Source organism: Triturus cristatus, chromosome 1_1 (assembly GCF_964204655.1).
Source record: "Triturus cristatus chromosome 1_1, aTriCri1.1, whole genome shotgun sequence".
NCBI lineage: Eukaryota > Metazoa > Chordata > Amphibia > Caudata > Salamandridae > Triturus > Triturus cristatus.
The window spans coordinates 480,257,964-480,273,496 of NC_140579.1; positions in this window are offsets into that span (position 1 = coordinate 480,257,964).

Consider the following 15,533-nt stretch of genomic DNA (forward strand, 5'->3'; position numbering starts at 1 on the left):
ACTCTCCGGTTCTACGCCATTCTCAATCAACATGGTTCCATCTGAAAAAAAAACAACCGAAAAGAACTCAGGCCCAACTAGGCTACCCCACTGGTACTACTTTGTTGTCCACGGCCAGGACCAGGCCCTAGGCCACCCAGATACCACTGGTCCTTGCCAAACCCAGAGTGGGGGGTAGTAACCCCTGGCATACAAGCCATTCTCCACTCTCCCTCTCAGTGTAGTTCCCAACTACCACTGATCCTTCAACCTAGGGTCCGCACCCTCAGGCTGACCAGAGGTCACGGGCAAGAATGCCCCACCCTACCTCTACTTCTGGGGTTCCGCATCCTCCCAGGGAAGCACCCACCAGAACACAACTCTCCCACCAGTTCAGGACCTCTCTCCACCAACTGGTCTACCACCTGGGATCCAAGGGGTCAGAGGCGAGGACTCCCTCCCTCTGCACCCCCTTCCACTGTAGAGCAGGGTCTCTTCACTTAAGATGAGCCCCACCTGCCCTCAGGACTACAGCCGCCCTTACGTCCAGATCCGGAAACACCGACTACTGGCTCCCCAACCGAGGGACGTACCCTTTGGTCAGATGCCTGGCGAACCAGGACTTAACGAGGGTGACACATACCTAATGGGTCGTGTGACAGTCTGCCTGGCGCTGATCTCACAACCTCCTGTCCATCTGACAGTGCGTGCAGACCCCCCAGGACAGAAGTGGCGACACCACGGTCACTCAGTGGCGACACAGCCCTCCCGGCTGGTCCCTGACCTACTGGTTCCCACTGGGGAATCCCTCCCCCTCTCACCCCTCCCTCTGGACTTCCGCACCCTCCCAACTGGAGCGGTACCGCCAGACACCAGGACTACTGGAGCTCTGATTACAGACGCTCCACGTCCTCTAGACACTGGGAGATCCTCCTCAAATGACCTATTGGTACAGCCTAAGCCCCCGACCTGATGTTCCCTAAAGAAACCATCCAGGCCCTGACACTGGGTTTCGGGCACCTGGAGACACGCAGTCCCACCCACTCCTTCTCCGCAGAGACAGGACGTGAGCCCCTACACCGAGACCTAGCTGGGCTACTCTGAACCTCTTCCACCACGCTGGGCTGGAAGACACCTCAGCCACTACTTTTGGAATCACTCCCCAATGCAAGTTCCCTATCCCAGAGAACTCACACCCAATCAACCAGCAAGCTCCTTATTTCAGAGAACTCACACCATTCATCCACACTCACACCCCCCAGACTAGTAAGACAGTTTCTACCGCCCCTGATTTCTCAACCTGACCACCACGTGACACAGGTACTATTACTCTGGGAACTGGGAATGGGACATTCACATTCATCCAGCGCATTACACATTCATCCCCAAACCCCTCCCAAGACTGGTAAGACAGTTTCTACCGCCCCTGATTTCTCAACCTGACCTCCACGTGACACAGGTACCACTACCCCTGGAACTGGGAATGGGAATACATGCACTGGACACACATCTGCTGCCACCACTGGATCTCACCCTCTGGTGAATCCAGAAAACACAATGCACTAAGGGGGATGATCTACCCTCCCGAGCTAGGGACACCTAACTCACAGTGCACAAGAAACACATTTCCAAAGAAATGACAATTAAAAACAAACTTAAAACAATAATCCCTATACCATGTGATTTATCTAAATGCAGAGTTTTGTAGTGTGGCCAGTTGCTGCTGCGGTACAGCGCAAACGCAAGTCCAAATCCCACCGCTGATCACCAATGTTAGAAATGGGATTTCTGGTTGGCTGAGGCTTGCGCCAAAGCCAGGCAGAAACCACCACTCTAGTCAGGGCAAGGAAGTTACACGCCAAAGATAACCCCTGCTCACCCCCTTGGTAGCTTGGCACGAGCAGACAGGCTTATCCCTGAGGCGATGTGTAAAGCGTTTGCGCGCGCACCCAGCAACAACACCCAAGGCCCACCACAAAGGAAACTCCACACAAGGTATTCTATAAAAATAGCCTTTGTATTATACACAACACATTAGATAAAAACACACACTCTACAATGTGCCAACAGGCACAGGCAGAATTTACAAGGGATTATATATACAGGGGACAGGGCCACATGGACCACTGTCAGGAATTAGCACTCTTAGAACATAACACAAATTACCAAGTGTACATGTAGAACATAACCAGTATCTACTGGCGCAATAATGACCTCAGCGTCATCACACTAGCATCAGGTATAAAACCTATCCTGCATCCATCACAGGGGCATAAACCACATTATGCAATTTCTCGCAAGTCTACCGCATAAGACCTAGCCACCTAAGTATACCTATACTAGGGGCGTACATAACACAGGGAAGTACATTCTCCCTACCATCAACCTACGCAGGTAAAACAACCTCCTAGGCAGAAAAGACCACATTTAGAGGTACACAACACAGGGTGCGCAAAACATGCTATATACAGTACATTTCCTAGCACCAAAATCACATCAGAGTCCAGGTCGCGCCAGAACCTAAACGTAGCAGCTGCCCACTACTTGCTGGGCAGCTGGGGACAAACACAGGGCCTAAACGCTGCAGCTGGCACTAAGTGCTGCGCAGCTGGGAAGGCAAATGAAGCAGGGGTTCTCAATCGCCCCTGAAACAATATCCACAATGTTGGAGCCACCTAGGCTCGACACACACCATGTCCCCAAGTTGGAGCCTCTCTGGGCTCTAGAATAATCATGCCCACCTCGTTGGAGCCTCTCTGGGCTCTAAAAACAATTATGGCCCCATCGTTGCAGCTGCCCCCTGAGTAGCGGGGCAGCTGGGAGTATGGCGGCAAAAAGGAAGAACGGTAAATTACTTTGCCCCCAGGTTGGAGCGCACTAGCGCTCTAAGCCAAACAGGCTGGCCCCTTTTGAGCCACGAGGCTCTGGAATACTGCTGCCCAGCGTTGGAGCGGCCCGCTGCCAGACGGGGCCGCTCTGAAGATAGGCACGGATCTCACCTCCCCCCCCCTTGGGGCGCACGGGAGCTTCATTCAAATCATGCCCCCACTGGAGCGCACGGGCGCTTGTGCCTCGAACAGGCACACAGGGAGCTCCCCTTCTCACCTGCATTCTTCTTCGCACCCGGTCCCTTGGTCCTCGGGACACAGCAGGCGGGAGCAGCTGCACTCTTCTCGTGGCGCGGGGCTTCCCTGCACTCCTGGGAGCCCCGCACTGCCATCGTCCGCCTCGGTCGCCTGCTCTTCTCACTGGCGGGGCTTCCCTGCTCCTGCGAGGAAGCCCCGCCCACGGGAACAGTCTTTCTCTCCTTCCGGGTCGCGCTGGGCAGCGGCCCGGAAGAGGTTCCATTGCGGCCCGGCCGCGGCGGTGATTTCTTCGTAAGAGGGGTAGGCTCCCTCTAAATTCACGACATAAGGCAGGGTGGGCACCTGCCGGACACACCAAACCGCGGGGTGGGCACCCGCCACACACGGTGAATCGCGGGGTGGGCACCCGCTCCCCTTAAAGGAGGCATAACGTGGGGTGGCACCCGCAATCTACAATTAACGATGAAGCGGGGTGGGCACCCGCAATCTAGGACAAGGATGAAGCGGGGTGGCTCCCGCTCGGCAGCCATGACGGGGGAATCCCTCCAGTGGGGATTCCCTCAGGCAATAGGCAGCAGCATGCTGCAGAGCTCCAGTGCTCCGTCAGGAGCCCGATTTCAGCGCTCCCAGGCGCTAGAAGGCTGTATCAAGCCTGGGCAGTGTAAAAGGACCAGCAAAAGGTCCAAAAAGGTCCTGAAGGCGTCCAGGGGGCAAAGCAGGGCCCAGGGGCCAGCACACAGGGCCCTCCAGCAGGAAGGTAGCCCCCATGGCGGTCCCTCCTGGGCCCCAGCAGCAGCGCACCCCTGGCAGATTCAAGTCAGAACAAGAACATTTTGTAAGGGGACACAGCCCCTTTTTATACACCAAATCCCTTTGTTCTGGGTTCAGGGTGAGGGGGAAAACCAGTCGCAGCTGGTTGGGGAGCACCCTTGATGTGCTCAGCCCCTCACTCTATTCACTGGCAGGGCTAGGGTCGTCAGTCGCACCACAGGGGGCGGAGCCAGCATTGTGTGGGGAAAACCCTGCCCTATTCAGATCCAAGGTGCACTCCTCCCCAGCCATCAGCATGCTAATCTCACACTCACCACTGGGGCAGACCCAACCAGACTCCTGGAGCCAGGCTCACCAGCCAGCTCCAGCCAATCACACGCCAGACACACTGCACACAGAAGTGCCCACTTCTAGAAGTGGCACTTCCACACTAGGTACATGCACGCCGCACACATCATCGCGCAGCATTCAATCCCACGAGTCCGCACATACCAAACTCGGGCCTGCACACCCCACGCATCAGGAACTACTAGGGACACATACATTCCCCATGCATTCCTATGGGAGGGCAGGCCTATCTCACCACACGCACTCAGAATGTGCACGCACTTTACCCTGGGACACAGGGAAAGTGCGCAGAAACCAAAAACCACTACCACCATGTCATCAATAAAAGCAAAAAAAGTTCAGGGGTGAACCTGCCAGAAGGGCCAAGTCCAACACCAATGCACTACCCTAAACCCTAAAACACTACCACCAGCATGACACCCTACACTACCCAAACACCACTGCGCAACCCAAAACCCCAAAACACCACTCCCAGCACGACCCCCTACACTACCCAAACACCACTGCGCTACCCAAAACCCTAAAACACCACCCCCGCACGCCCCCTACACTACCCAAACACCACTGCACGACCCTAAACCCTAAAACACTGCCACCAGCATGACCCCCTACACTACCCAAACACCACTACAGTACCCTAAACCCTAAAACACTATCGCCAGCACGTCCCCCTACACTACCAAAACACCACTGCGCTACCCTAAACCCTAAAACACAACCCCACCACGACACCCTACACTACCCAAACATCAATGCGGTACCCTAAACCCTAAAACACTACCCCCAGCACGACCCCCTACACTACGCAAACATCACTGGGGTACCATAAACCCTAAAACACTCCCCCCAGCATGACCCCCTACACTACCCAAACACCACTGTGCTACCCTAAACCCTAAAACACTACCCCAGCATGACCCCTATACTATCCAAACACCACTGCACTACCTAAACCCTAAAACACCACCCTCAGCATCACCCCCAACACTACCCAAACACCACTGCTCTACCCTAAACCCTAAAACACGACCCCCTACACTCCACAAACACCACTGCACTACCCTTAACCATGAAACACTACCCCAGCATGACCCCCTACACTACAAAAACACCACTGCACTACCCTAAACCCTAAAACACTACCCCCTACACTACACAGACACTACTGCGCTACCCTAAACCCTAAGACACTACCCCCAGCACAACCCACTACACTACCCAAACACCACTGCGGTACCCTAAACCCTAAAACACTATCCCCAGCACGACCCCCTACACTACCCAAACACCACTGTGCTATCCTAAACCCTAAAGCACTACCCCACCACGACACCCTACACTACCCAAACATCACTGCGGTACCCTAAACCCTAAAACACTACACCCAACATGACCCCCTAAACTATCCAAACATCACTGCAGTGCCCTAAACCCTATAACACTACCCCTAGCACGACCCCTACACTACCCAAACACCACTGCGCTACCCTAAACCCTAAAACACTACCCCAGCATGACCCCTATACTACCCAAACACCACTGCACTACCCTAAACCCTAAAACACTACCCCAGCACGACCCCCTACACTGCCCAAACATCACTGCACTACCCTAAACACTAAATCATCCCTAGCATGACTCCCTACACTAACCAAACACCACTGCACTACCCTAAACCCTTAAACACAACCCTCTACACTCCACAAACACCACTGCACTACCCTTAACCATAAAACACTACCCCCAGCATGACCTCCTACACTACACAAACACCACTGCACTAACCTAAACCCTAAAACACTACCCCCTACACTGCACAGACACCACTGCACTATCCTAAACCCTAAAACACCACCCTCAGCATGACTCCCTGCACTACACAAGCACCACTGCACTACCCTAAACCCTAAAACACTACCCCCTACACTACACAGACACCTTTGCACTACCCTCAACCCTAAAACACTACCCCAGCACGAACCCCCAAACACTACCCAAATACCACTGCACTACCCTAAACCCTAAATCCACCCCCAGCACCACCCCCTACACTACCCAAACACCACTGCACTACCCTAAACCCTAAATTTATCCCAGCACGACCCCATACACTGCCCAAACACCACTGCACTACCCTAAACCCTAAAACACTACCCCCAGCACGACCACCTACACTACCGAAACACCACTGCGCTACCCTAAACCCTAAAACACTACCCCTGCACAACCCCCTACACTACCCAAACACCAATGCACTACCCTTAACCCTAAAACACTACCACCAGCACGACACCCTACACTACCCAAACACCACTGCGCTACCCAAAACCCCAAAACACCACCCCGAGCACGACCCCACACTATCCAAACACCACTGCGCTACCCTAAACCCTAAAGCACTACCCCAGCATGACCCCCTACATTACCCAAATAAAACTGCGCTACTCTAAACCCTAAAACACTACACCCAGCACGACTCCCTACACTACGTAAAAATCACTGCGGTACCCTAAACCCTAAAACGCGACCCCCAGCACGACGCCCTACACTACCCAAACACCACTGCACTAACCTAAACCCTACATTTACCCCAGCACGACCCCCTACACTGCCAAAAACACCACTGCGATGCCCTAAACCCTAAAACACTACTCCTGCACAACCCCCTACCCTACCCAAACACCAATGCACTACCCTAAACCCTAAAACACTACCACCAGCACGACACCCTACAATACCCAAACACCACTACGCTATCCTAAACCCTAAAACACTACCCCAGCATGACCCCTATACTATCCAAACACCACTGCACTACCCTAAACCCTAAAACACTACCCCGGCACGACCCCCTAGACTACCCAAACACCACTTCACTACCCTAAACCCTAAAACATGACCCCCTACACTCCACAAACACCACTGCACTACCCTTAACCATAAAACACTACCCCAGCATGACCCCCTACACTACACAAACACCACTGCACTACCCTAAACCCTAAATCACTACCCCCTACACTACACAGACACTACTGCGCTACCCTAAACCATAAAACACTACCCCCAGCACAACCCACTACACTACCCAAACACCACTGCGGTACCCTAAACCCTAAAACACTATCCCCAGCACGACCCCCTACACTACCCAAACACCACTGTGCTATCCTAAACCCTAAAACACTACCCAACCACGACACCCTACACTACCCAAACGTCACTGCGGTACCCTAAACCCTAAAACACTACCCCTAGCATGAACCCCTACACTACCCAAATACGAATGCACTACCCTTAACCCTAAAACACTACCACCAGCACGACACCCTACACTACCCAAACACCACTGCTTTACCCAAAACCCCAAAACACCACCCCCAGCACGACCACACACTACCCAAACACCACTGCGCTACCCTAAACCCTGAAGCACTACCCCAGCACGACCCCCTACATTACCCAAATAAAACTGCGCAACTCTAAACCCTAAAACACCACACCCAGCACGACTCCCTACACTACGCAAAAATCACTGCGGTACCCTAAACCCTAAAACACGACCCCCAGCACGACGCCCTACACTACCCAAACACCGCTGCACTAACCTAAACCCTAAATTTACCCCAGCACGACCCCCTACACTGCCAAAAACACCACTGCGCTACCCTAAACCCTAAAACACTACCCCTGCATGACCCCTATACTATCCAAACACCACTGCACTACCCTAAACCCTAAAACACTACCACCAGCACGACACCCTACACTACCCAAACACCACTGCGCTACCCTAAATCCTAAAACACTACCCCAGCATGACCCCTATACTATCCAAACACCACTGCACTACCCTAAACCCTAAAACACTACCCCGGCACGACCCCCTACACTACCCAATTACCACTGCACTACCCTAAACCCTAAAACACGACCCCCTACACTCCACAAACACCACTGCACTACCCTTAACCATAAAACACTACCCCAGCATGATCCCCTACACTACACAAACACCACTGCACTACCCTAAACCCTAAAACACTACCCCCTACACTACACAGACACTACTGCGCTACCCTAAACCCTAAAACACTACCCCCAGCACAACCCACTACACTACCCAAACACCACTGCGGTACCCTAAACCCTAAAACACTATCCCCAGCACGACCCCCTACACTACCCAAACACCACTGTGCTATCCTAAACCCTAAAACACTATTCCACCACGACACCCTACACTACCCAAACATCACTGCGGTACCCTAAACCCTAAAACACTACCCCCAACATGAACCCCTACACTATCCAAACATCACTGCAGTGCCCTAAACCCTAAACCACTACCCCTAGCACGACCCCCTACACTACCCAAACACCACTGCGCTACCCTAAACCCTAAAACACTACCCCAGTATGACCCCTATACTACCCAAACACCACTGCACTACCCTAAACCCTAAAACACTACCCCAGCACGACCCCCTACACTACCCAAACACCACTGCACTACCCTAAACACTAAATCATCCCTAGCATGACTCCCTACAGTACCCAAACACCACTGCACTACCCTCAACCCTAAAACACTACCCCCAGCACAAACCCCCAAACACTACCCAAATACCACTGCACTACCCTAAACCCTAAATCTGCCCCCAGCACGACCCCCTACACTACCCAAACACCACTGCACTACCCTAAACCCTTAAACACAACCCTCTACACTCCACAAACACCACTGCACTACCCTTAACCATAAAACACTACCCCCAGCATGACCTCCTACACTACACAAACACCACTGCACTAACCTAAACCCTAAAACACTACCCCCTACACTGCACAGACACCACTGCACTATCCTAAACCCTAAAACACCACCCTCAGCATGACTCCCTGCACTACACAAGCACCACTGCACTACCCTAAACCCTAAAACACTACCCCCTACACTACACAGACACCTTTGCACTACCCTCAACCCTAAAACACTACCCCAGCACGAACCCCCAAACACTACCCAAATACCACTGCACTACCCTAAACCCTAAATCCACCCCCAGCACCACCCCCTACACTACCCAAACACCACTGCACTACCCTAAACCCTAAATTTATCCCAGCACGACCCCCTACACTGCCCAAACACCACTGCACTACCCTAAACCCTAAAACACTACCCCCAGCACGACCACCTACACTACCGAAACACCACTGCGCTACCCTAAACCCTAAAACACTACCCCTGCACAACCCCCTACACTACCCAAACACCAATGCACTACCCTTAACCCTAAAACACTACCACCAGCACGACACCCTACACTACCCAAACACCACTGCGCTACCCAAAACCCCAAAACACCACCCCGAGCACGACCCCACACTATCCAAACACCACTGCGCTTCCCTAAACCCTAAAGCACTACCCCAGCATGACCCCCTACATTACCCAAATAAAACTGCGCTACTCTAAACCCTAAAACACTACACCCAGCACGACTCCCTACACTACGTAAAAATCACTGCGGTACCCTAAACCCTAAAACGCGACCCCCAGCACGACGCCCTACACTACCCAAACACCACTGCACTAACCTAAACCCTACATTTACCCCAGCACGACCCCCTACACTGCCAAAAACACCACTGCGCTACCCTAAACCCTAAAACACTACTCCTGCACAACCCCCTACCCTACCCAAACACCAATGCACTACCCTAAACCCTAAAACACTACCACCAGCACGACACCCTACAATACCCAAACACCACTACGCTACCCTAAACCCTAAAACACTACCCCAGCATGACCCCTATACTATCCAAACACCACTGCACTACCCTAAACCCTAAAACACTACCCCGGCACGACCCCCTAGACTACCCAAACACCACTTCACTACCCTAAACCCTAAAACATGACCCCCTACACTCCACAAACACCACTGCACTACCCTTAACCATAAAACACTACCCCAGCATGACCCCCTACACTACACAAACACCACTGCACTACCCTAAACCCTAAATCACTACCCCCTACACTACACAGACACTACTGCGCTACCCTAAACCATAAAACACTACCCCCAGCACAACCCACTACACTACCCAAACACCACTGCGGTACCCTAAACCCTAAAACACTATCCCCAGCACGACCCCCTACACTACCCAAACACCACTGTGCTATCCTAAACCCTAAAACACTACCCAACCACGACACCCTACACTACCCAAACGTCACTGCGGTACCCTAAACCCTAAAACACTACCCCTAGCATGAACCCCTACACTACCCAAATACGAATGCACTACCCTTAACCCTAAAACACTACCACCAGCACGACACCCTACACTACCCAAACACCACTGCTTTACCCAAAACCCCAAAACACCACCCCCAGCACGACCACACACTACCCAAACACCACTGCGCTACCCTAAACCCTGAAGCACTACCCCAGCACGACCCCCTACATTACCCAAATAAAACTGCGCAACTCTAAACCCTAAAACACCACACCCAGCACGACTCCCTACACTACGCAAAAATCACTGCGGTACCCTAAACCCTAAAACACGACCCCCAGCACGACGCCCTACACTACCCAAACACCGCTGCACTAACCTAAACCCTAAATTTACCCCAGCACGACCCCCTACACTGCCAAAAACACCACTGCGCTACCCTAAACCCTAAAACACTACCCCTGCATGACCCCTATACTATCCAAACACCACTGCACTACCCTAAACCCTAAAACACTACCACCAGCACGACACCCTACACTACCCAAACACCACTGCGCTACCCTAAATCCTAAAACACTACCCCAGCATGACCCCTATACTATCCAAACACCACTGCACTACCCTAAACCCTAAAACACTACCCCGGCACGACCCCCTACACTACCCAATTACCACTGCAGTACCCTAAACCCTAAAACACGACCCCCTACACTCCACAAACACCACTGCACTACCCTTAACCATAAAACACTACACCAGCATGACCCCCTACACTACACAAACACCACTGCACTACCCTAAACCCTAAAACACTACCCCCTACACTACACAGACACTACTGCGCTACCCTAAACCCTAAAACACTACCCCCAGCACAACCCACTACACTACCCAAACACCACTGCGGTACCCTAAACCCTAAAACACTATCCCCAGCACGACCCCCTACACTACCCAAACACCACTGTGCTATCCTAAACCCTAAAACACTATTCCACCACGACACCCTACACTACCCAAACATCACTGCGGTACCCTAAACCCTAAAACACTACCCCCAACATGAACCCCTACACTATCCAAACATCACTGCAGTGCCCTAAACCCTAAACCACTACCCCTAGCACGACCCCCTACACTACCCAAACACCACTGCGCTACCCTAAACCCTAAAACACTACCCCAGCATGACCCCTATACTATCCAAACACCACTGCACTACCCTAAACCCTAAAACACTACCCCAGCACGACCCCCTACACTACCCAAACACCACTGCACTACCCTAAACACTAAATCATCCCTAGCATGACTCCCTACAGTACCCAAACACCACTGCACTACCCTCAACCCTAAAACACTACCCCCAGCACAAACCCCCAAACACTACCCAAATACCACTCCACTACCCTAAACCCTAAATCTGCCCCAGCACGACCCCCTACACTACCCAAACACCACTGCACTACCCTAAACCCTAAATTGACCCCAGCACAACCCCCTACACTGCCCAAGCACCACTGCGCTACCCTAAACCCTAAAACACTACCCGAGCACGACCCGCCAACACTACCCAAACACCACTGTGCTACCCTAAACCTTAAAACACTACCCCAGCACACCCCCCTACACTACCCAAACACCAATCCACTACCCTAAACCATAAAACACTACCACCAGCACGACACCCTACACTACCCGAACACCACTGTGCTACCCAAAACCCTAAAACACTACCCCAGCACAACCCGCTACACTACCCAAACACCAATGCACTACCCTAATCCCTAAAACACTACCACCAGCACGACCCCCTACACTACCCAAACACCACTGCGCTACCCAAAACCCTAAAACACCACCCCCCGCACGCCCCCTACACTACCCAAACACCACTGCGTGACCCTAAACCCTAAAACACTGCCACCAGCGTGACCCCCTACACTACCCAAACACCACTGCAGTACCCTAAACCCTAAAACACTATCCCCAGCACATCCCCCTACACTACCAAAACACCACTGCGCTACCCTCAACCCTAAAACACTACCCCCAGCACGAACCCCCAAACACTAAGCAAATACCACTGCACTACCCTAAACCCTAAATCTGCCCCCAGCACGACCTCCTACACTACCCAAACACAAATGGGCTATCCTAAACCCTAAAACACTACCACCAGCATGACACTCTACACTACCGTAACACCACTGCACTACCCATAACTCCAAAACACCACCCCCAGTACACCCCCTACGCTACCCAAACACCACTGCGCTACCCAAAACCCTAAAACACCACTCTCAGCATGACCCCCTACACTACACAAACACCACTGCACTACCCTAAACCCTAAAACACTACCCCCTACACTACACAGACACCTTTGCACTACCCTCAACCCTAAAACACTACCCCAGCACGAACCCCCAAACACTACCCAAATACCACTGCACTACCCTAAACCCTAAATCCACCCCCAGCACCACCCCCTACACTACCCAAACACCACTGCACTACCCTAAACCCTACATTGATCCCAGCACGACCCCTACACTGCCCAAACACCACTGCACTACCCTAAACCCTAAAACACTACCCCCAGCATGACCACCTACACTACCGAAACACCACTGCGCTACCCTAAACCCTAAAACACTACCCCTGCACAACCCCCTACACTACACAAACACCAATGCACTACCCTTAACCCCAAAACACTACCACCAGCACGACGCCCTACACTACCCAAACACCACTGCGCTACCCAAAACCATAAAACACTACCCCAGCACAACCCCCTACACTACCCAAACACCACTGCGCTACCCTAAGCCCTAAAACACTACCCCAGCACAAACTCCTACACTACCCAAATACGAATGCACTATCCTTAACCCTAAAACACTACCACCAGCATGACACCCTACACTACCCAAACACCACTGCGCTACCCAAAACCCCAAAACACCACCCCCAGCACGACCCCACACTACCCAAACACCACTGCGCTACCCTAAACCCTAAAGCACTACCCCAGCACGACCCCCTACATTACCCAAATAAAACTGCGCTACTCTAAACCCTAAAACACTACACCCAGCATGACTCCATACACTACGCAAAAATCACTGCGGTACCCTAAACCCTAAAACACGCCCCCCAGCACGACGCCCTACACTACCCAAACACCACTGCACTAACCTAAACCCTACATTTACCCCAGCACGACCCCCTACACTGCCAAAAACACCACTGCGCTACCCTAAACCCTAAAACACTACCTAAACCCTAAAACACGACCCCCAGCACGACGCCCTACACTACCCAAACACCACTGCACTAACCTAAACCCTACATTTACCCCAGCACGACCCCCTACACTGCCAAAAACACCACTGCGCTACCCTACACCCTAAAACACTACCCCTGCACAACCCCCTACCCTACCCAAACACCAATGCACTACCCTAAACCCTAAAACACTACCACTGGCACGACACCCTACAATACCCAAACACCACTGCGCTACCCTAAACCCTAAAACACTACCCCAGCATGACCCCTATACTATCCAAACACCACTGCACTACCCTAAACCCTAAAACACTACCCCGGCACGACCCCCTACAATACCCAAACACCACTTCACTACCCTAAACCCTAAAACACGACCCCCTACACTCCACAAACACCACTGCACTACCCTTAACCATAAAACACTACCCCAGCATGACCCCCTACACTACACAAACACCACTGCACTACCCTAAACCCTAAAACACTACCCCCTACACTACACAGACACTACTGCGCTACCCTAAACCCTAAAACACTACCCCCAGCACAACCCACTACACTACCCAAACACCACTGCGGTACCCTAAACCCTAAAACACTATCCCCAGCACGACCCCCTACACTACCCAAACACCACTGTGCTATCCTAAACCCTAAAACACTACCCCACCATGACACCCTACACTACCCAAACATCACTGCGGTACCCTAAACCCTAAAACACTACCCCTAGCATGAACCCCTACACTACCCAAATACGAATGCACTACCCTTAACCCTAAAACACTACCACCAGCACGACACCCTACACTACCCAAACACCACTGCGCTACCCAAAACCCCAAAACACCACCCCCAGCATGACCCCACACTACCCAAACACCACTGCGCTACCCTAAACCCTAAAGCACTACCCCAGCACGACCCCCTACATTACCCAAATAAAACTGCGCAACTCTAAACCCTAAAACACCACACCCAGCACGACTCCCTACACTACGCAAAAATCACTGCGGTACCCTAAACCCTAAAACACGACCCCCAGCACGACGCCCTACACTACCCAAACACCACTGCACTAACCTAGACCCTAAATTTACCCCAGCATGACCCCCTACACTGCCAACAACACCACTGCGCTACCCTAAACCCTAAAACACTACCCCTGCACAACCCCCTACACTACCCAAACACCAATGCACTACCCTAAACCCTAAAACACTACCACCAGCACGACACCCTACACTACCCAAACACCACTGCGCTACCCTAAATCCTATAACACTACCCCAGCATGACCCCTATACTATCCAAACACCACTGCACTACCCTAAACCCTAAAACTCTACCCCGGCACGACCCCCTACACTACCCAATTACCACTGCACTACCCTAAACCCTAAAACACGACCCCCTACACTCCACAAACACCACTGCACTACCCTTAACCATAAAACACTACCCAAGCATGACCCCCTACACTACACAAACACCACTGCACTACCCTAAACCCTAAAACACTACCCCCTACACTACACAGACACTACTGCGCTACCCTAAACCCTAAACACTACCCCCAGCAGAACCCACTACACTACCCAAACACCACTGTGGTACCCTAAACCCTAAAACACTATCCCCAGCACGACCCCCTACACTACCCAAACACCACTGTGCTATCCTAAACCCTAAAACACTACCCCACCACGACACCCTACACTACCCAAACATCACTGCGGTACCCTAAACCCTAAAACACTACCCCCAACATGAACCACTACACTA